Here is a 21,720-nt window from a genome sequence, read left to right as displayed (position 1 = left end):
ATTTGGAGGTTACCTAAGAAGCTCGAGAACAATTTAAAGACCAGGCAAAGTACGATGGAACGAAAAATGTTAGGCGAAACGTTGAGAGATCGGAAGAGAGCTCTGTGAACCAGAGAACAAACGGGGATAGAAAAGGAACACTTAACTCAATCAACGTATCATTTGGTGATAACACCACGCGTTATATGCGTCATATGGTTCATATGTGTTGAACAACACCGCTAAATTATCAGTTTCTGTGTATGACACGGGAGCCATAAAGACGGACTGAAAGCTCTGACTTTAGACGTCGACATCGAGAGGCCGTGTACCCCCAGAAACTAGCGAGAAAGTGATTATGGGTAAGCCAACCTAATAACACGACACGCTTAAGTGACGGCGGCCTCTTTTGCCGGCAGAAAAAAAAAAAAAAGGCAAGGAGAGCGAGCGAGACGATGAGACCGAGTCGGCAAAGAATGGTTTTCACCACCGTTGAAGTTCACATCATAAGGCCTTGGCGGTTGGTTACTTTTGTAGTTAAATTCGATATAGCGTGTGCTGTATGTAAAACGGATTTTCCAGAAATCCTGGGATACTGTTTGTCACCGCTTTCGTTTTATTACGCCTCGACATTGTGGTCAGGCCGTCAGCATGACAAATGGCCATCAATGTATAAAGATGCTAAGTATAGCCGACTATTCTTGAAGCTGCACTGTTCCTTAAATAATTTTGATGTTAGACTCTTTAGTTTTTGTACAAATGCTCCGCGATTTCAACGCATGAGGATCGTGGTGCAGTTGTATTTGAAGCCAGGCGCTGTTATCTTGCCTCTCGTTTGAAATGCTCTAACTAAATAGAACACAAATGCTGACAGTGCGACCAAAGTTGGCACTCGAAGCTTCAATTCTCGACGATTCCCACATCGCCTCTTTACCGCATGCGGACTTCGAACGATAAGCTTGCGCAATTTTGCTCGATAGTCTTCTTAGATATCCGCCGTTAGAAAGACCTGTTACATATCCGCTATTGCGTTTTCTTTATTTTGCTTGCTTGTTTGCATGTGGGCAAATGAAGCTTCTGCGAGCGAATTTTGCAATAGCCTAGACTCTTAACGCCACCGACTAGCGTGCTTAATGTTCCAAAGCAGCGGCTGTTGGGGCAATGAAAAGAGGAAAATAAAGGCGGTGCCTTACGTTGAACCTTTCCAGAAATGTTGGTTGGGGCGTCCTCTTTAAGTTTTAGAATTTTATAAGTTCGTTCTACTCTGATAAAACGACACCTGGTTTCATTTGAAGAAATAACGTACGTTTGTATCATACGAAAACACTTTAAGGTGTAGCATTACGTGAGCCTGAATGACATTGCTGGTTATGTTCTTAGTCAGCCTTTTGGTTTTTAGGAGCGCTTTCAGCGCTGCGCTTCGGCTCTTGCGCAAAACGCGCTGACGCTTCACTCATTCTCACGTAAGGACTGAAAATGGCTAACTCCCAGAAAGGAAGATCTGTCGGTCAGATTATGCAATACTCGTGTTACCAAATAAATAATTATGGCAATCATCGCCTGATCTACAAGTTTTGATGACGAGCTATAGGTAAGTCGATTGCGAGTCCACCGTCGTTGGCTTCAATAGCTCTGAACCATTCTAGTTTCACTCGGCACTTTTACCACGTCCAAAAGTTTCTTTTGTTGCACTTTCGGCAAGGTTCATTCTCTGTCCGACTTCTGCACTGTAATGGTACTCAGTGAAAATGATTAATAGGTCGACGACGTTTAAAGTTGCAAAGTAGCACAGGAGATATATGGGAGAGCTCATAGCTCCTGCGGAGGGATGAATGGATGGATGCTATGAGAGTCCCCTTTGGAACGGGGTGGTAGGTTGCACCACCTAGTTATTGTTATTATATCGTCTAATGTCTTGCCTATGTTAATGAATAGAAAAAGGGGGACAACATGATGAATTCCCATAACCAAACTTTCTGAACCCCTATTGTGAACTTTGTTTCGTGTACGCCTCCGTTCTATGTCGTTTCCCTACTTTTCTTCCACCAATCTTCGAATCGCCTATTGCTAATCTCTGTTGCGGACATGTTTACTATCGCCCTACTCTCGCTGAACCCAAGGGCTTCATGGAGGCGAGAGGGGCCGAAATTGACCGCTAGGCAGATATTTTGACGTTCGAATAAAACGTACTCCTTCGTTTCTCTAGCTATACCGCAGCAAGCACATGCTTCTTCTTCCTTCATATACCTCTCTATATATATGTGTGTTATAAGGCAAAAGTAATGAGGTTACTGTTTAGCTATGATCAATTCTTTCTTTCCTGATTTAGCTGTTTCCTTTTACGTAGTTGTTCATAGCAGGTTTCTTTTTATTGCCGCCAACCGTGAGATTATCTCAGCCTCTCTGACTTTCCGCTTGACCTTCTTTGTTGCTATGTTGCTCACTACACCGGTCGCATACTTGCTGGTAAGCTTGCTAGTTCTGTTTCTCCACTGTGAATCAATGTTATTCCCGTACAAATACCTGAACACTCTCCCAGCCCATTTACTGTCTTCCGTATTCCTCAGTCGTTCTTCAAGATCAATTGAACTGTGAGCTTCCCTCACTTGAAAACTTATCCAGCCCGTATCACTCCGCGCAGCTTCATTTGTAGTCTGCCCGTGAGCGCCCAATGGGCGGGCTCCGGGTCCATTTCCGCCGCCTGATGTGTGCACTCAATTTTCGGCAGCCTTATTGAATTTCGCTCACATTGTAATTGTAGTTCCGCTCATTCCGCTCACATTGTAGATGACGAAATAATCCAAAGGTCTTGTCTTCTGCAACAGGACGGATATTGCCTCGCGCAGTGAACCGTGGCTGATGCTATCGCACAGCAATTTCTGATGAACACTTGCTGGACCAAAACTTGGGCAGTAGAAACGAGGTGGGTATTCCTCAATCTCTTTTATAGATAGAACTGTATCTTTATTGCATTACTACATCCAGTCGACGAAATATCGCTGTTATTACGAAAGAATGCTGCCCTTATATTTGCATAGCAAGCGTAGAGGCGTGTGGCGGTAATAACAGACGCCGCAACCATTCAACGGTCAACCGACTGCAAGCGACAAAGAGTAAGTGGTTCTTCTCGAGGCGCCCTGTGTATGAAATAAAAGCAGAAGATGGTCAGAACACCTGTACAAATGTTATACGTGTAAAATTTGATAGTCAAATTATCAGGCATTTGAATGTATTTTGGGGTTCCTCAGGGCACTATTTCCGCCATGATGCATGGCTTTATTTAGTGCTCTCATAAAGCGGACTGCATATTCGCAGAAAAAAATTTCTTCAAGCATTGCACGAGGTGGATTTTCGTTTCAACTGCTAGTGACCACCGGAATAACTTTGCTACTGTAGGGGAAAGAGAGAGGGAGAGAGAGAAGGGAAGACAGAAAGGCAGGCAGGTTAACCAGACTGAGTCCAGTTTGCTACCCTACACGTGGGGAGGGGAATGGGGAGTAAATTCTTAGCAACTTCAGTGCTCATTTAGTCTTCTACATTTATTCCCAATTTTCGTATAGCATAGTCTCGAGTAGGCCAAGTTTCCATTATGCCTCATTCATAGCAACACAAAAAGAAATATTAAAAAATATATACGACCTCGCATAAAGTTATGTTACTGATTACTGTTGATATTTCTGCAAGAGAAAAGAAATACCCATTTAATGTTAAGAAAGCCCCGAAAATTGAGTGAGACTTCCTGCTGTTAAAGAAAATCGTGCACGACGAATGACCACTAATTCTCTAACGTTACGTAAGCAATTTTTACTGTCATTCATGAACGCATCAGATGGTATTTGAAGGCTTCTTACTATTCAGGTATCTACGTAATATCTCATAGTTACTAACACTTAATATTTCGAAATGTCGCCCACGTCACCTGATTTGCGTATCCTCGCTTCATATAGACTCGTTCTGTTTCGCTCAGCTACTGCGAGGTCATGCAGTTAAGCGCGTTGTCACCACCTTAATTCTCGGCTGCAGCACTCGCGTTCCAAGTGAAGTTTAATGCTAAAAATAGAAAAATGTTAAGTGTTTTTTTGTGCTGTTGAGGAGTTTAAGAGAAACAAGTTACTCGCTACTATATTTATTTAGTTATAATTAAAGGAAACATTCTACAAGATATGCTATTTTGCAGAGAACTTCGCAGTAGTAATAACGGCCTCGTGATTGTAAGAAAATTCAATTTTCTTTCGCGAGGCAAATATACCCATTTAATTAAAGTATTTAAAACAGTAACTCATGACAGTGAATGTAGCTACAGAAAGATGAATTGCTTGAAATTATAGCTTAGCGATGTCATAAGCAAGCTACATGCTAAGAAAAAGACAATACTGCCGTAATATGGCAGTTGTTTGTTACTGATGTCGTTCAGACCACGGGAGATTAAAACCGTCTGCAGAATAGTAGTCATTAGAATTCAAGCACAGCCTCTCGGGCCTATTAGAATATACGTTGGCAATGGGTAAAACGAAGCGTGGCGTATTTGTTAGCTCATTAGTGCAGTTAGAATTAATGGAAAATATAATTGAATTCTAGCGCAAGCCACTTACACACGACGGTGAAAAAGAGTCCAAAGCAACACAACACTGGCCTGGCAAGTTAGACTGTTACAGACTCGGAATATATTTATTCTTGTTTTTATTAACATCAATAATAAGGAAGTGCTTTCACCAGGATAATCCGCCGGCTGCTTCTTTTGAAGGAAGCCAACAGAGAAATATATGAAGTCATCGAACAAGGAAATGAATCGCAAGCCGCACTATAAACAAATTGTTGCGACCATCTGTCACTGTGGTCTGTCCTCCGCTTCTGTGAAATTCAGTTAGCTCGGCTGGCCTCCTCGTGGAACTCATTACCCCGGCTCTTTCTTGGCAGCTGAGGTCGATGCCCGACAGGAGCGCCACGACTTCCACTCGACAAAACTTGTTTTACTGTGGAATAAAGCCAGTGCGTCTACTCTTTGTTCTCAACCTGTCAAGACATGTATTACTGGCCTCCGCTAAACCAAACTCCCAACAACGTCATAAACCGACATAAGTAGAACAACTAACTGTGACACTAGAGAAAGAATCCCAGTTTACAATTTTGCAAGCACTGTCAATAGTTCAAACAAATTATGGGGCGTTATATGATTAGGAGGCACATCGTAGTGACAGACTTCGGATTAAATTTTAACACCTGGGGTTCTTTAACGTGTAGCTAAATATCAGTATACGGGTGTTCCTGTGTTTCGTCCACATCGAAATGCGCCCTCCGTGACCGGGTTTCATCCCGGCACTTCCTATATAGCAGTGCAACACCAAAGCCACTATATAAGCAGCCACGGCGGGTCAATGCTCATAACGAGATATCAGCGTAGAGAAAAATTGACCCATACAGACGTATCTGTCAGTCGAACTATCATGTTCCCAGATTAGACATATGCGAATTTCACGCAGCTGGACAGAACCAAAGCACTGTTGTTTGCCTTCGCTTGGAGATAATCAGATTATTTTTTTTAATTCTGCCTAACTACATAGTCTCATTTTTTAAAGCAACTTCTCAAATATCATAATTAAATTAAATGTGTCAGTAATAAAATTGTAAAGAAATATGAAAAACGGTTTTCTTTTGCTCAATAGGTACTACATAAAAGTGTTTTTTCGAGCCTGAAAGAAGACTGCAAATACGAACAAAATTGCTGCACGACCAGCCGCAGGTAGGATACGAACCCATATCTTCGCTTTACGCGTGCGACGCTCTTAGAAGTGCGTATATATATATATATATATATATATATATATATATATATATATATATATATATATATATATATATATATATATATATATATATAATTAGGAAGAACACCTTCACTTAGGCAGGATTGGCAGAGGATCGAGCTTGGAGAGACTGTGCTCGATGAAGCTCTCTGCCAGTCATCGGCCCTTCGTCGAATAAACCTCCTTTATTATTGGTGGATTATTACCATGTGGAAACTCTGCACTCGGACGCTATCTTCCACCATGCCGGACGCCCCCATCACCACCTGTTCTCTGCTCTGGCATTATTATCCGCCAGCAGAATCCTACCGTCTTCAGCGGGACGGACGACAACGACTTGAAGTTTGGCTTGCGTCCGCGAGCGGGTAAGTGTTCTTAACAAATGTAACTTTCGGATTTTTAACTTGTTAAAGATACATTTTTGATTACCTTATTAACGTATATCAATACCTCGTAGTCACGTAGCTTCATATAATTCATAAAAAGTTTCAGAACGGTTATAAGTGGGTAGCACAAATTTTTAGGCGTTAGCTGTAGGGCAGTCTAGCCATTTTCGCTCCAGATCTCGAGCTTGCCAAATCGCTTGGGGTTCTGGTGGCCCGGCTCCTACCATGGCACTTCCGTATAAAACGTATTTTGTAACATCTCGTTTAAATTAATACGCTCCTTTCTGATAATCCAGTGCTCGCCGGGTTTCTATGCGTACGCTGGCGCAACCAAGGCAGTATGACAATGACGGCATGTCAGCAATGGGAAGACAATCCTGAAAGGCTGACGACGACGGCTTAATGACAGCGGGATGACTAGTGAATGACGACGACTGCACGACGGCGACATTAAGAAAAACATGGCGCCACGGCGATGGCATGCTGACGGCATTATAGCGCGAATCGCATGATAATGAGTGTAGGATGAAGACGATATGATAACGGCGCAATCAATATTCTGAAATTATAACGGTGGTACATCGTTGACAGCATGACGTCGATGGCATGGTGACAATAGGATGACAACAAGTGTATGACGACGATGGCGTGAAGGCTATTTTATAACGATGATGTCTTGAGATGCGGAGAGGATGGCTGTTTGACGAACATGGCGTGATGACGAAGCCATGGTGAGAATCAGATAACGAAGCTCAAAGGACGACATTTATGTAGAATGTAGAATACATCACATGAGAAAGGACATCACGTGACGTTTCAGTGGCTGCCAAGTCACTGCGGCGTCATCGGAAATGAAGACGCCGATAAAGCCGCTCGGACAGCTCTTGAAGACACACAGGAAGAGGCCATACCACTTTCACGTTCCGACGCAGCCAGCAGACTTCAAGTGCTTGCACAGGAGATCACGCTCTCTCTATGGTGCACACCAAGCAGCCAGACCAACCGCAGCGATCATCAACACGACCTGCCCTCCTTGATGCATCTCTGTATGCCAACCGGACTCCGCCGAAGTGAGGCCACCCTGCTTTATCGCTTATGGCTAGGGGTGGCCTTCACGAAATCTTACTCGTTTCGCATTGGAATGGCCGACAACGCTCTCTGCAATGCCTGTCTTTGCGAGGAGACGCTGGAACACATTCTGTGCGACTGTCCTGAATATAACGTTCAGAGACAGTCCATGGCGTCCGTTCTAGCGCACCTTGACAGTAGACCATTGTCAGTTGCAACCATTTTCACATATCGCCGACTGAAGACATCGCAGCTGAAGGCGACGAAGGGACTACTTCGGTTTATGAAGGATACGGGCTTGGACAAGCGACTGTGACAGTGATGTCACGTACCACACAAGAGTGACAGACTGTAACCAACGATGTGTGTGCCGTGTTATGTGCCCTCTATCTCTTCTCCCCATCTTTCATCCCCCCCATCCCGCTCCCATGTGTAGGGTAGCAAACCGGTTAGGCAAAACTGGTTAACCTCCCTGCCTTCCTTCTCCACTTTTTCCTTCCTTCCTTCCAGCTAGTGTGATCCAAGCTGCTGAACAAAAATAACGATGAAAAAAGGACGCGATGCAAGATACAATATATCAAGAGCCACATTATTTGAGTGTCAGCCTTCTGACAACTGAGCGCCGTAGGTTTTATAAGTATATCTTGCACTCTGTTTCTTAAACATATTTTTTTATTGTATAGCTCGGCCAGCGTATGTTAACGATGCCGTGATGACGAATTTATGAGTACAGTGGCGTGAGACGGCGTGACAATGACGATGGCATGACGATAATCGGAGGCCAAAGCTTAGAATGACTTTGATGGGCGACGAGCATGACGATATCGCGACCACGGTATGACAACAAATACATGATGAAGACGCAATCGCGACGATGACATGAAATTCGCGTCATAATTACGATCGAATGAATACATCCTGATTATGATGGGATGACAAACAAGGAGTCATGTCGATGGAACGACGAAAGGTGGAATTGGTGGGTTCCACCACCCGTGATGCGGGGAAGGCATCACAATCTGGTGGTCTTACATGGAAACAAGCGTTGCATCACGTTAACGACCACTCCTCCCTCATTAATGGAAGTAGCTTCTTGCGCCTTTCTCGCTGCGGGCTGCGTCAACGGGGCGAACCATAGGATTGAGCAACAAAAGTTCACGCTTTCAATGTGCACTTTAGCACACGTTTATTACTCTGACGAATTCCAGTGAACTGCATTAGAGTGTATTCCGCTTCAACGTCCCTGAAGAGGCTTGATGTGTTCACTTCTGCTGTACTAATCCGCGAAAATTTTCACTGGCTACACACAAAAAAATCCCAACGAATCTTTACAGGGTACGTAATAGGACAAATAGAAAACCACGGATACCCCTCCTCCCTCTCATGGCCACCCCTATCATTACAGAAATGAATGTGAGGACACCTAAGCACTCGTCATGAGTTGGGAATGCGAACGCACTAATGTCGAATTGAACGCCTCGTAGCGGTACTTCTAGTCTAGGGTTCCGATTAATGTACCATAACGGTACGTGCTGCCCGAGCCATGAAGCAGCACCAGCCTGCGGCGCAAATGCCGTATGCCACCGACGACCTGCGCGACGAGAAATCGAGCAGCAGCGGCCAGCAAGGCCTGCATGCGGTCATCAGCATAGCCCAGTGGGGGTGACAGAGAAAGACACGTACCGCGTGATGTTTTACGAGAACGAGGCTGTAGGGCCGTCGCGGCGATGCCCTCTCCCCTCACGCAATACCTGGCGCACTATCGAGGCAGCAGGTGTCTCCTTTCGCCCGCCGTGCTCCTTCAGGCCAGCTCGTGACATGGCGTCGTAGCCATTGGGAATGCGTACTTAGGTGCCGTTTTGCTGCTACAGACGACAGGCACCGGCTTAGTCACGCAACTGGCTATTTGATGCTTTCGCATCAGTAACGTTCAAAAACTCTGTGCAAGCATCATCACTACGCTGCTCGGACGAGAGCATCCTCAATTCTGCTCTAGTCTACTCATCACTGCGTACGTCACCATCTGTAGCGCGCATAACTTCTCACACGGCGCTAGCGTTGGCCTTCATACAGCCAAGACATCTGCGGCTCTCCATGCCGCCGCTCTTCATCAAATATAGTCGTTCCTACCAGTCCTGGCAGAAGGCGACTTCTCCATGCAGCTCTCCAAACTAGGCGCGCGTTCTGTGCAAGTCCCGGCCGCCTCATTAAACGCAGCCAAACACAATTTAGTCCTCGACGCCGCTGGCTATCCTTTTCTCAGAGGCAGCCTCGCCCACCGCCCTTCCTGATTTTCAGAAATGCATGATAAATTGGCCTATGAGGACATCTCGGTGGTACTGCGCGTCCTCCTCCTTCGTCAGCAGCGCTTCCACAAGCAAAGTGCAACGCTGCTTCTTCCTCATTAGCATTTTGCTTCGAGAGAAGTCTGCGGTTCCTCAGACAGCTGCGGCTGCTCGAGATTACGTAAAGGGGCGACTGTTGTGTGGGTGAGAATAAGAGAGAGACGCAAGTTGAAAGAGTGAAGTGGAGAACGATGCCTTTGTGATAAAACGAGGCGGTCGATAGCGAAAGGCAAAGGAACAAGCCAAGGATTAAGCGCAACACCTGGTGCGCCGAACGCACAGACTTGCAGGGCTTGCGGTGTTTGGAACTCGCTCTTGCAGAAAAAAAATGAATGGGAAGAGGTGTGCATTTTTTGGCCCGGCACGGTGGCTGATAAGCCAGCGTTGTTTCTAAGCCAGCGTTGATAAGCCAGCGTGGCAGGCGGGTATACTCCAGCCGGAACACCAGACTCTGTTTCCGCACAGACATGCGTCGGCGTTGCCACCCACTCTCCATATTTTAATGTGTGAAATTCTGGCTTTATGATTAAATGCTACGCATTCCTGCACCCACTAACTCAAGAAAAAACTCTTTCTCAGCTGATGCGTCCTCGAATAGAATGACTCACTGCTAAAAAAAAAAAAATGTTCAGTGGGGATTTACAATAAAGTTCGTTGTCTGTCTGTCTGTCAGTGGGGATTTAGCGCTAAATGTGAGAAGAATGCGTCAGCATTACCTCGCAACTTTTTTAGGTTCTGGATACATTATGTAAAATCATATTACCTACATTACTAAGTGTTGTTCAGGTGGCCACTCGTTATGTATATATATATATATATATATATATATATATATTTATTATAGCTTCTGCAAAACATTTTCCTTTGTAACTCGGCTACTAATTTTCCGTAATTATTTACATCAGTCTCTATGTTGTGCAATTATAAGGGACTGCATTGCCCTTCATTTATTTAACGCGTTCGATAAGGTTAGTCATCCCTTATTACTTTTTCAACTGAGCTACCTTAATGTCAACGCTCACGACTCTAATTGGGTTAGAGTTTTTTTTTTTTGCCACCTGTTTTTTCGGAAGTTCCGCAGGGCTCGGTACTGGGACCGTTATTATTTTTGGTCTTGATTAATGTGTTGCAAACTAATATTTTCTCAAAAATATGTATCTTCGATGGCGAATGCTTGATATATCGGAAGATGATGAACGATGATGATGTCGCTGCTGTTCAGTACGACTTAATTAACGTATTTACTTTGTGTGCTTCCTGTAACATTTAATTAGATCTTACTAAATGCAAACCTATGCACGTTTTGCTTGAATAACAGATCATCAGAATCTGTTTCATCTTACAGGTACCTCTGAGTTCACATTTCTAATAACCTCTCGTAGAAACAACATAAGCGAAAGCTAATAATAAATTTGCTAATTTAGAAAGAATGTTTTTATAGCTCCTAGTTCTTTTAAAAGGTTTCTTTATATCACTGACATACACAAACAACCGCAACGCGCATCTAAAATATCGGACCCTGTAGAAGCAACCCTAACGAATGAACTTGAGGCAGTGCAAAACCACGTCGTCCGTTTTATGTCATCCAATTATCACCGCGTTGCGGGTGTTACAAAACTCAAATGAAATATTGACCTTCCCCTGCTTTTCAACCGTCGTGAAATGGCTCGCATTTGCCTTTTCCACAAAATTTACAAGCATAATAACCAACCTTGTCAGCATTTCATTAGCCCACCATCATTTCTATCAAGTAGGATTGAACACAGACTGACGTCCCTCGATGAAATACAGTAAGATGCTCACAGTATTTCTACCCAAAACCCTTCATAGCCTGGAATAACGTGCCCCAGTCAGTTACTTTTATCGCTGATACATCCCTTTTCAAATCTATTTTATTGAATATGTATGGCAGTATATTACTGTTTGGTCATTTCGTATTGCTGGGACAGGTGTTGCCTTTTTAACTTTGTGCTTTTGTATTTCATGTTGTATACCTTTGCAATGCATACTTTTGTATTGTTTGCATCTCTTCTCTCTGATGTGTAAACTCTGAGGGTATTATAAATAAATAAATTGATCAACAACAATAATAGGCGCTCATGTCGAATAAACACTGAAAAGAATACACAAAAACATTTCTTTGTGACATGGGTGGTCTTCGTACACACTTGAACTTATCCACGTTTGCAGTGACCAGCATTCAACGTTACTTTGGATTAGAACATCATTTTTACAAATATGATACTTGTTCCCAATTCTTCCTGCTAGAAATTTATCACAAGAAATATGAGGGAATAGATTACCACTAAGTTTCATTTATTTTTATTTTGTGCGCGTGGATATCAAATATATGGACACTTTAGGCACATTACTGCCTTCGCCGTCACCGTGAAGTTCCGTATAAAGTCCAAGGACGATAAAATCATCGCCACGCGCCGTATGCTGTATGTGCTAGTGAAAGCGTTCGAGGGTGAGCCGGCGATCGCTGCTCAATCTCGCGCCGCAGGTGAGGGAAGCGGGGAGAAAGTGCGCCGTCTTCCATCGCGCGCAAGGTTCCACAGGGAGGGTAGACAGGGGGGCGTGTTCTACTCCGGGCCTCTGTGTCTTGAAAGCCATCTGCGACAGGGACAGTCGAATGAGATGTGTTCATGTTTGCTTGTGCGCGCATGACACTAGGCTTGGTAATTTAGTTAGTGTGCCTATGTTTGCACGCTTATACGGCCGATAACGCTACTATCCTTACTTTTATTATTTATTTTATTTAGTCATACTCTTGGCCCGGAGGCCGTTACAGGGGTGGGGTACAGCACAGAAAATAAAAAACATAAATGTACATTATACACAATGCACGCAAATTATACATAAAACACTCTTTTTGAGCATACATTCATAAAGAGAACCAGGAAACCAGTAACAGCACAAATACAAAAGCAATATGCAGGAACAATAAACACAATCTGTGGTAATCTAACATAATGTACATAATTTTGTTTAGGACATGATTTGCCTCAGATTGTTTTCAAATTGTGTTACGGTATCACATTGAATAATGGCTGTTGGTAGTCTGTTCCATTCATTTATTGTTCTGGGGAAGAAAGAATTGGCGTACGCATTAATGTGCAGTTGAGATATCCGGAAATTATGTTCATGTGTACCTCTTGAGGTTCTGCCTTGTTTTGGTGCTAAATAGGGAGTAGTATTTATGTTGAAATGTCCTTTCCAAAGCAAAAAAAGAAACTTAAGTCTGGCTACATGGCGTCGTTCGGCTAAGGAGGGTAAGTTAAGTAATTGCAGCATTTCTGTAACAGAATCAGTTTGCGAGTAACGAGATAGAATAAATCGAGCAGCTCTTCGTTGGACTCTTTCAATCATGTTTATCAATCCTGTTTCATAAGGGTCCCAAATAATGCTGGCGTATTCCAGTGTGGGTCTTACCAGATATAGGTAGGCAGTTAACTTAGCGTCTTTCGAAGCAAGCTTGAGCTTCCTACGCAAAAACCAGAGTTTCATTTCTGCTGTCGAACAAATGTTTTTAACGTGCTCCTTCCAACTCAGATTCTTGGAAATAGTTACGCCTAAATATTTAAGGCTATCAACTGCGGCAAGTGTAAATGAACCCAGGGTGTAGTTAAAGTCAACAACATGTTTTGTCTTGTTTGTGACACGAAATACAAAAGTTTTATTTCTGTTAATTTTCATTTTTGAAACTTCACACCACTGTTCAACCACCTGCAGAGCTTCGTTAAGAATTTTCGAATCGTCCTGGTTGTTTATCTGTTTATAAAGAAGGCAATCATCTGCGAAAAGTCGCACCCTTATGTCTTTGCTAATACATTGCGCAATATCGTTAACATAAACAAGAAATAAGACTGGACCCAACACAGACCCTTGTGGAACACCCGATGTGACGTCTAATAATTCTGATTTGGAGCCATTAATTTCTACGTACTGAGTTCTGCCTGTTAGGTATGCACGAATCCATTGTATTACATTGTAGTTTATGCCAAAATGAACCAACTTATCAATGAGTTCTGAATGAGGGACTCTGTCGAAGGCTTTGGACATGTCAAGACAAATGCAGTCAATTTGCCCCTTGTTATCCAAAGCCCTCGCAAAATCATCAATTGTTTCAACCAGTTGCGTCACTGTCGAAAGATTTCGCCTAAAACCATGCTGATTGGAATACAGAAGTTTTTTGACTTCCAGGTAGGTGTATATTGATTTTGATATTATATGCTCTAGAAGTTTACAGCATACACAAGATAAGGAAATGGGGCGGTAATTTTCAATTTTTTGCCGGTCGCCTGATTTGAAAACCGGAACAACCTTGGCCACTAACCAGTCATTTGGGACGCGTTTTTGTTCAAGTGACGCTTTAAAGATGATCGTAAGATAGTGTCCAACCCATTCCGCATATCTACGTAAAAAAGCATTTGGTATATCGTCGGGACCATTAGATTTTTTTATGTTAATGTTTAGCAGGAGGGAAACGACGCCTTCGTACGTTACGTTTACGTCCGGCATTTCCGAAGAACGATGACCAGGCATCTGATATTGCGACGCATCACCAACAGACCGCGGGGAAAAGACAGACTGAAAAAACGTGTTATAATGTGACGCTATCGTTCCGTGATCGTGCAGGACCGAACCGTTCACGATAATGCTATGTGGGTTATTTTCGGGCTGTGATAAGTGACGCCAAAAACGGTGTGGGGAGGAGACCATAAAGTTGGACAAGGTTTTGGTGTAATACTTCTCTTTGGCTGTGTGAAGCTTAGTTCGTAACTGCCGTGATAACAGAGCTATTTTTTCGTGGTTCCTTTTTCTCTCGAGTCTTTGGCGGGCGATCTGTCTCTTTAAATGAATTATTTCTCTGGTTACCCATGGACTTTGTTTCCTTTGTCTTTGTTTTCGCAATGGTACAAATGTTGAGATACAATACGAGACAATATCTTTAAACCGCAGCCACAAGTCATTGACGTCACTTTCCGCTCTGAAACTGTCCAACATAAATGATAGATAGTCGATAATGCTTGTGTCATCGGCTTTGTCATACTGGCGAACAAATGTGGTCTTTTCTTTAATTCGGGCAGAAGCAAGATCGGTTTTAATTTCAACAGAAATAAGTTTGTGATCAGATAGCCCACTTTGAATTAATACTTTGTAATTATCCAAACACGCATCAAGAAAAACTAAGTCAAGCGTAGACTGCGCTGATCCTGCTATACGTGTGTTTTCACGAACAACCTGTGTCAAATCATGATTGAAGGCGATATCAAGAAGAACTTCACAGGAAGCCAGCTCTTTCGCATCAATAGTCAAATTATTCCAGTCAACACCCCCGAGGTTAAAATCACCCGCGAGAATCAGCTTACATTTCGAGGGTTTAAGTCCCTCCAAGTGGCGTTGTAAATCTTCTAAATATGATACGTGCGCGCTTGGTGGCCTGTACAACGCTCCAACAATAAATGACGAATTTTCAAAGTTTATTTGACACCAAACACTCTCGTGATTCGGAATGCCTTGCATCTGTAGGCACTGAATATTTTCTTTCACTATGATGGCTACACCTCCTCCTCGCGATTCTCGATCATTGCGAAACATTTTGTAGCCGGGGGGTATAATTTCATGATCTTTTATTTCGGGGCGAAGCCATGTTTCACTAATAGTTACAATACGTGGATCGTAGCTAGCCAGTAAGTATTCTAGATCAGTAATTTTATTCGTAAGGCTCCTAGCATTGAAGTTAATTAATCTAAAATCAGAACACTTTAGGCTCACATGGCTTCATTCCGAGCCTTCGGCCGGCGGAGGGTTATTTCGGCGTATTCGTACTCGGCGGTTCTTATCCCAGGCAAACACGTCGCCGTTTATTGTTAACTTGTCATAATTAAGGTGGACTCGTTCACCATCATCACGTTTCTGTTTTGCCGAATTCCAGAGCAGCTTGCGTTTTGCCAGTGTTTCCTTGGAAAAGTCATCGCCAATCGAAATGCCACTTCCTTTAAGTTTCTTGCAGTTTTGGTAAACTTTTGATTTTTCTCTGCAGTCATAAAGTCGCAAGATCACTGGTCGAGGGTGCTTACTATTCTTCTTGCCAATTCTGTGAATTCTTTCTACCGTATTCAACGTCACACCAAGTGTTTCTTCAAAAACTTCACTTAGAACTTTTGTGTTAAGGTCATCAGCGGATTCTTTTTCGCTTTCTTTGATTCCAAAGACCACGAGGTTGTTTCGCCGGCTTCTGTCTTCTAAATTTGTCAACCTCTCCTGTTGCTTCACGACGGTCTCGTTTAGTTCTTTAACAGTTTTTGTTAACTATGCTATTTGCTTGATCCCTAACAATTTGAATGCTCTTTTCTACACACTCGAGCCGCTTTCCGAGGTTATCTAGATCCTTTTGAATTGCTTTTTGCCCATCGCAAAGCTCCTTCAACAAAACCTTAGTGTCAGGCCCGGGATTTAGCTCTACATCACCCGACAACAAGAGGCACATAGATGCAATTTCGGAAAAAAGCACACTCGGGCACGGCAGCACTACAACAAAACGGTTGTCGTTTCTGTAACCAAATTTGGTATAGTAACTGACCTGCTCGAGGAACAAAAATCGCCGATTAGACGGCATGGCGGTTGCGGTGCTGCCGTGCCCACTGAAGCAGACTCCCAAAGGTGCCAGCTTTATAGGCTTGTCCCAGACAGCAGTCGTCGTTCCATGGCATCCGGGTTTGAGGCTGTCCAACGTTCCAACGCTGATACCGGCCACGTCAGCAGCCGATCCGACGATGTACATGTCCGGGGCTTGCGCTTGACATGATGCGCAAAGCAGCAGCACCTGCTCGAGGAACAAAAATCGCCGATTAGACGGCATGGCGGTTGCGGTGCTGCCGTGCCCACTGAAGCAGACTCCCAAAGGTGCCAGCTTTATAGGCTTGTCCCAGACAGCAGTCGTCGTTCCATGGCATCCGGGTTTGAGGCTGTCCAACGTTCCAACGCTGATACCGGCCACGTCAGCAGCCGATCCGACGATGTACATGTCCGGGGCTTGCGCTTGACATGATGCGCAAAGCAGCAGCACCTGCTCGAGGAACAAAAATCGCCGATTAGACGGCATGGCGGTTGCGGTGCTGCCGTGCTGTATAGCTTCGTATAGCTTCGTATAGCTGTCAACTTATTTGCTATCGCAATCCATGCTTCGCCTCTCGGGTGAATCGGCGACTTTCTTACTCTGGTTTCGTAATATGAGCTAGCACATGCCACGGCTTAAGAACACGTTTGCAATCCCCTATGTCTTTTTTGAAGATGCTAGTCACGACGGTTTCTGTTGAAAGGGACGCAGCGTACGCCAGCTAATTTCATGCGCCCTGCGAGCGGTTTCTGCGAACCCAAAAGTGATTTCGATTGGTAGCGACTTTATACGCATAAACTCTTTCATTCGCGTTCACACTCCACCCCCCCCCCCCCCAACATTATTACTGATTGAAGAAATCACTCCAAAGGCAAACACCGAACATGTTCTCAATGTTTCGCGCGTTGTTAGCCTTCTTATGTGGCGCTTCTTGCTCTGTGAGACGAGAAGATCTCTTAAACGGTATCTCCCATCTCGCTCTTCCTATGTGCCATCATACTTTCACGGAACTCCCAGCCATCAAAAACTTTCCCCGACATGTAGCGCCCGTTACTCATGGCATATCACACAGGCAGCGTGGCTCAGTGTTCCACTCCTACGAATAGGCAGGAACCTTCTTGCGATCTAAAATCTCGTCGAAAATTACACGAACAATACATCAATGTTTTATGGACATGTTCAAATTCCTTAGAGTGTGGTGTAAAAGCCGCCAAAAAATAATCAATAGTGTGTTGCATGCCAGTGAAAGCAGGGTGGGTCTGCACACAGATGGAAGTGTTTTCCTCTTTTGTACAACATTTTTTTCTCTGCGGGCGCTGAGAATACTTGACGTCTTTGTGGCACTGGTGATTTCTTTTTTTTTTGCGCTTGTTTAGAACTTTAGCGCGTGGCGCTCCAGTTTATGCACTCGAATTTTACGAGCTATAGCATGTGTGCCCCAGGCGTATTGCGTTTTCGAAAAAAAGAACACTGCATGGGGCTGGCTGGAGAGATGCCAATGCTTCGTTGTTTCGCTAAGGACGGCGAAGATAAAAATTGCCCAGCTAGAGCTGAAGTGAAATACGAGCCCTACGAATCGCCAGTGCCACAGAAAATAAAGGCGTTTGTGTGAAAAATACAGCACAAGACGCACGCACTTCTCTTGCATCAGGTGACGTCGGGAAGAAGGCAAAGTGCACATCTAGATTCACTTTGGTTGCGTAAAAGGGAGTGCTCGTGGACACTACAGTCGTTTTAGCCGATTCCATGTCTGTCCATATTTCACGAACTGTATATTGATTTATTATATTGTCAAATGTACTTATTACAAAAAAGGCGCTGCGCCACAAGAAAGTTTTTTCTGTAGTTAAGTTTATGCATCGATGAATGTTTTTGATGGTCTGACCGTTAGAGCAAGCTGAAAGCTGCGTTCTAATGGAAAGAAAAATAAGCTCTTCGATTGCGAAGTAAAGCGAAAGCTCAGCCTCTTAGCTGAGGTGGAGGGGGTTGGGTGTGAGGGAAAGGATTTAGAGGCGGATTGCTTAGAGCTCAACCGGGCAAAGTTTAGGAAACGCTTCAGACCACTTGGTCTTGCTGCTATGGAAAAAGAGAGAAAGAAAAACGAAAGCAGTAAGATAAATTTGCGTCGTCAAATAAGTGAAATAAAGACGCCTCTGGCAACGAAAACGGGAATTGGAGAGCCCAGAGGAGTCAGCAGGACAGAGATTCCTGAGGGACTCTCGCTCTTGGGAACTTCGGTCCCCGAACATTCGATTGGTCCTTGTTTATCGTTCCGTCTACTTAGGTCCCACTTCCGTTTCTACTCATTCCAGGCTGTCTCGATGGCTATCTCTGTGTTGTTGCGGACTTTTACATCGCCTTATTTGCTTTTTCTTGAGTATGCTGCTTCGCCTACCGTGATCGTCATGTGCCGTAAACTTGGCATTCCAAAAGATACACTACAATAACTTCGTAGTACACATTTAAAAATAGATAAACCTGCGTACACTATCTCTTCTAATATACATTTTCTTCATCCTGCGCCGAGATATACTGTGACAAACTTGCACAAATGTGGCAGGCATAGGATAATGTGAAAGCTTAGCGTTGTGGGTTCCTATGCTTTCTTTATTGGAGTGGCCAACAGCCCCACGTGCCCCACATGCAACATCGATGAGACGCTCGCACATATCTGTGTCTTACCGCGATATAGTGCACCAGACACAAGTGCTGTACAGAGTACTGGACCAGTTGGACAATCGTCCACTATCAGAACTCAAAGCTTTAGGTCCGTACTCCCACAGAACATCCACGCTAAAGGCCTTACTCGCGTTATTAAGGTTCCTGCGGTCTGCGGGGCTTCACGATAGACTGTAAGAACGCCGCTCCCTACCACTCGGTAGTGTACGTGGTTTGTTTGTGTTCGTCTCTATATCTCCCCCTTCCTCTCTCTTTCCCTTTTTATCCCCCTTCACCCTTCACCCATGCCCCGTGCAGGGTAGCCAACCGGAACTGCCTGTGGTTAGCCTCCCTGCCTTTCTATGCGTCCTTTTCTCTCTCTCTTAGCCTTGTGTGAGTAGCATCTCATCTCTCTCATGTTTTTCATCAACTTTCTGCGAACTTCTTACTTACAATCCCGCTTATTGTAAAACACGACCACGACATGCCAAATATACCGGTTTTAGTCGCAGAAATTAAGCAGCCTTGTGCACAGTCAGTAGGAGCGAGATCACGAGGAAATGCCAAGTGCTGATGATTTTTTTTTTCAGCCTTGAAATATTATTTGTGTCCACATTCAACGAGGCGGTTATGACGACGTCCACTACCAGGCAACATTTCTTTTACCTCACCCTTAAGAAGCAATGTAGGCTGTAGTGGTGGTTTGCTGTTTACTTAGAAATCAGTACAATGTTCGCAGCCTTCTCTATTCAGCAAAACACTTTATGCCCTTATGTGAGCGTTTGGATTGTTCAATGATTACATGCCAGCGACCGACAAAGAAAGTGTTGCGAATAATACGCTTAAGAAAAGATGTTGATTACAGGCGGAGTAATATATAAAAAAAGGTATTTTCTAAGCAAGTTGTGCTTTCCAATTTATTTAGATGACTGCGCATACATATAACTAGAGGTCAATGTACCTTATCCTGTATTAGGCTGCCAAAAAATTCCCAGGGGGGAATTCGAACTCAAGCGTTTCAGCAATATGTGAAACCATATACCCTCCGTGATCTTCTCTTGCGGCTTCTGTGCTTCCTAAGACCAGCAAACCTTTTGATTGTACTAGACTTGGTCGCAAGTGGCGAGAAACGCAACAACGATGCATAGAATTCTTATTTAAATTTCGCTGTTAGGTGGGAGTAGCAAGGCACCCAGGTAACTTTAGTGAAGCTACTGGAGAAGAAAACCCTGAAAAGTAATAAATGTACTGAAATGCAACGATATCTTGTTATATGGTTTCTATCATACAGATGAGCAATTTCTGAACGGAGGGAAAGTCGCAGCTTCGCCCGAAAGGCGGAGCACTGAGTGGGATAGCAAATTAGTAGACAGCCATACGTATGGAGGACAGTACTTTTATTGGCCGTGTCGTCTTGTAAACATTCGCTTGCTAGCTAAATTAACAAGCATGGTGTCAGCGCTCGCAGCAAACATGAACACATCTCACTCGATGACCAAGGACACTGGCTGCCAGAACGCTGCCGTGAGGAAACGCGGCAGCAGCAGCGAGCGAAGTGTTGGTCGTGCTGTATATCGCTTCAACGCAAAGTGAGGGCCGAAAACACACGACAGGCACAAAACTACGATTTGCCAACGCACCTAGACTCTGCCTGTAACGCAGATCGCTCTCAAAATACGGCCGCGCGACCGGGCGCTGTTGCCACATGCGCAGTTGTAGCTGGAGTAGAACGCCGCACCGCCCAGCCGCCCCACGGGGCCTCGCAACGTTGGGTGCCTCGCGTGCATCGGAAGATGGCGCGCTTCCTCTCTGTTTCCGTTCCCTTAGCGCGGGGGAGGCTAAGCCGCGATCGTCGTATCCCATCGCAAGCTTTGACTTGCACATACGGTGCGTGGTGACTGTTATCGCCCTAGGACTTTACAGAAAACCGCACAGCGACGGCGACGGAAGAAATGGGCTTAAGCCCATTTTTTCCGACACCCCAATTGGGGTGTCCATATAATTGAAATCGCAATAAAAAGTTCAAACACCGTCATCAAACAGCGTCATTTCACAAGAGAGCTTGCATCTCGTATTGCAGGAAACCTGGTCGCTAGGCTTGAAACCTGTCCTTACCCCCTTGTAGCTGTAAAAACAAATTTCAGTATAAGCGCACCCGCTAATGAGTGTAAGCACATCCTTCTAGGGTGCGCATAAACATCCTGCACATGGCGTTCTTAAAGGGTACAACAACGGGTGCATATTTAAAAACGCCAATGCAGTTCCCCTATGTGTGCTAATCGTTTAATTGTTTTTTTTTCACGCGCAGCCTTAGTCTGAGGTGTTATCAGAAATACGTTGGTGATAATTAATTGCAATTGCGGGATTAAAAACCAGAAACCTGAAAAAATACAGAAAGTTCCGAACTTATAAGGGTGTCAACTTGTTTTGCTCTTTAGTCGAAAACCGTTTTTGTGAATTCTAAAGGAAGGGACGTCTTTCGGCCTGATGTTATAGAACATCGAAACTATTAGGACACTTTCAACGTTTGTGAACGTTGCCTGAGGTATACATAATAAGCGATTCTGCATTTTGTGTGCAGAATTTTTCTTTGAGTTTAAGCTGTCATAGTGAATGCGAACCCTAATTTATGCAACTAAACTGTGGTGTTGCTTTTGATAAAGAGGTACTGAGACAAACATTCTAACTCAAAATAACTGGTAGTTTACATTACTCCGAGCTCATAGTTATTATCTGTAAAGCATCACCAGCAAATCTCGATTGTAACGAACTTTGATTGAATTTCGAAATTCGTGTGAGTGGCGAATCGGAAAGCGCAGCATCTAGCGAGGTAGTCAGCATCGTAGGCCCTCTTT

This window comes from Dermacentor andersoni, chromosome 4, assembly GCF_023375885.2.
Source record: "Dermacentor andersoni chromosome 4, qqDerAnde1_hic_scaffold, whole genome shotgun sequence".
NCBI lineage: Eukaryota > Metazoa > Arthropoda > Arachnida > Ixodida > Ixodidae > Dermacentor > Dermacentor andersoni.
Note: the sequence above shows the minus strand (reverse complement) of the source record.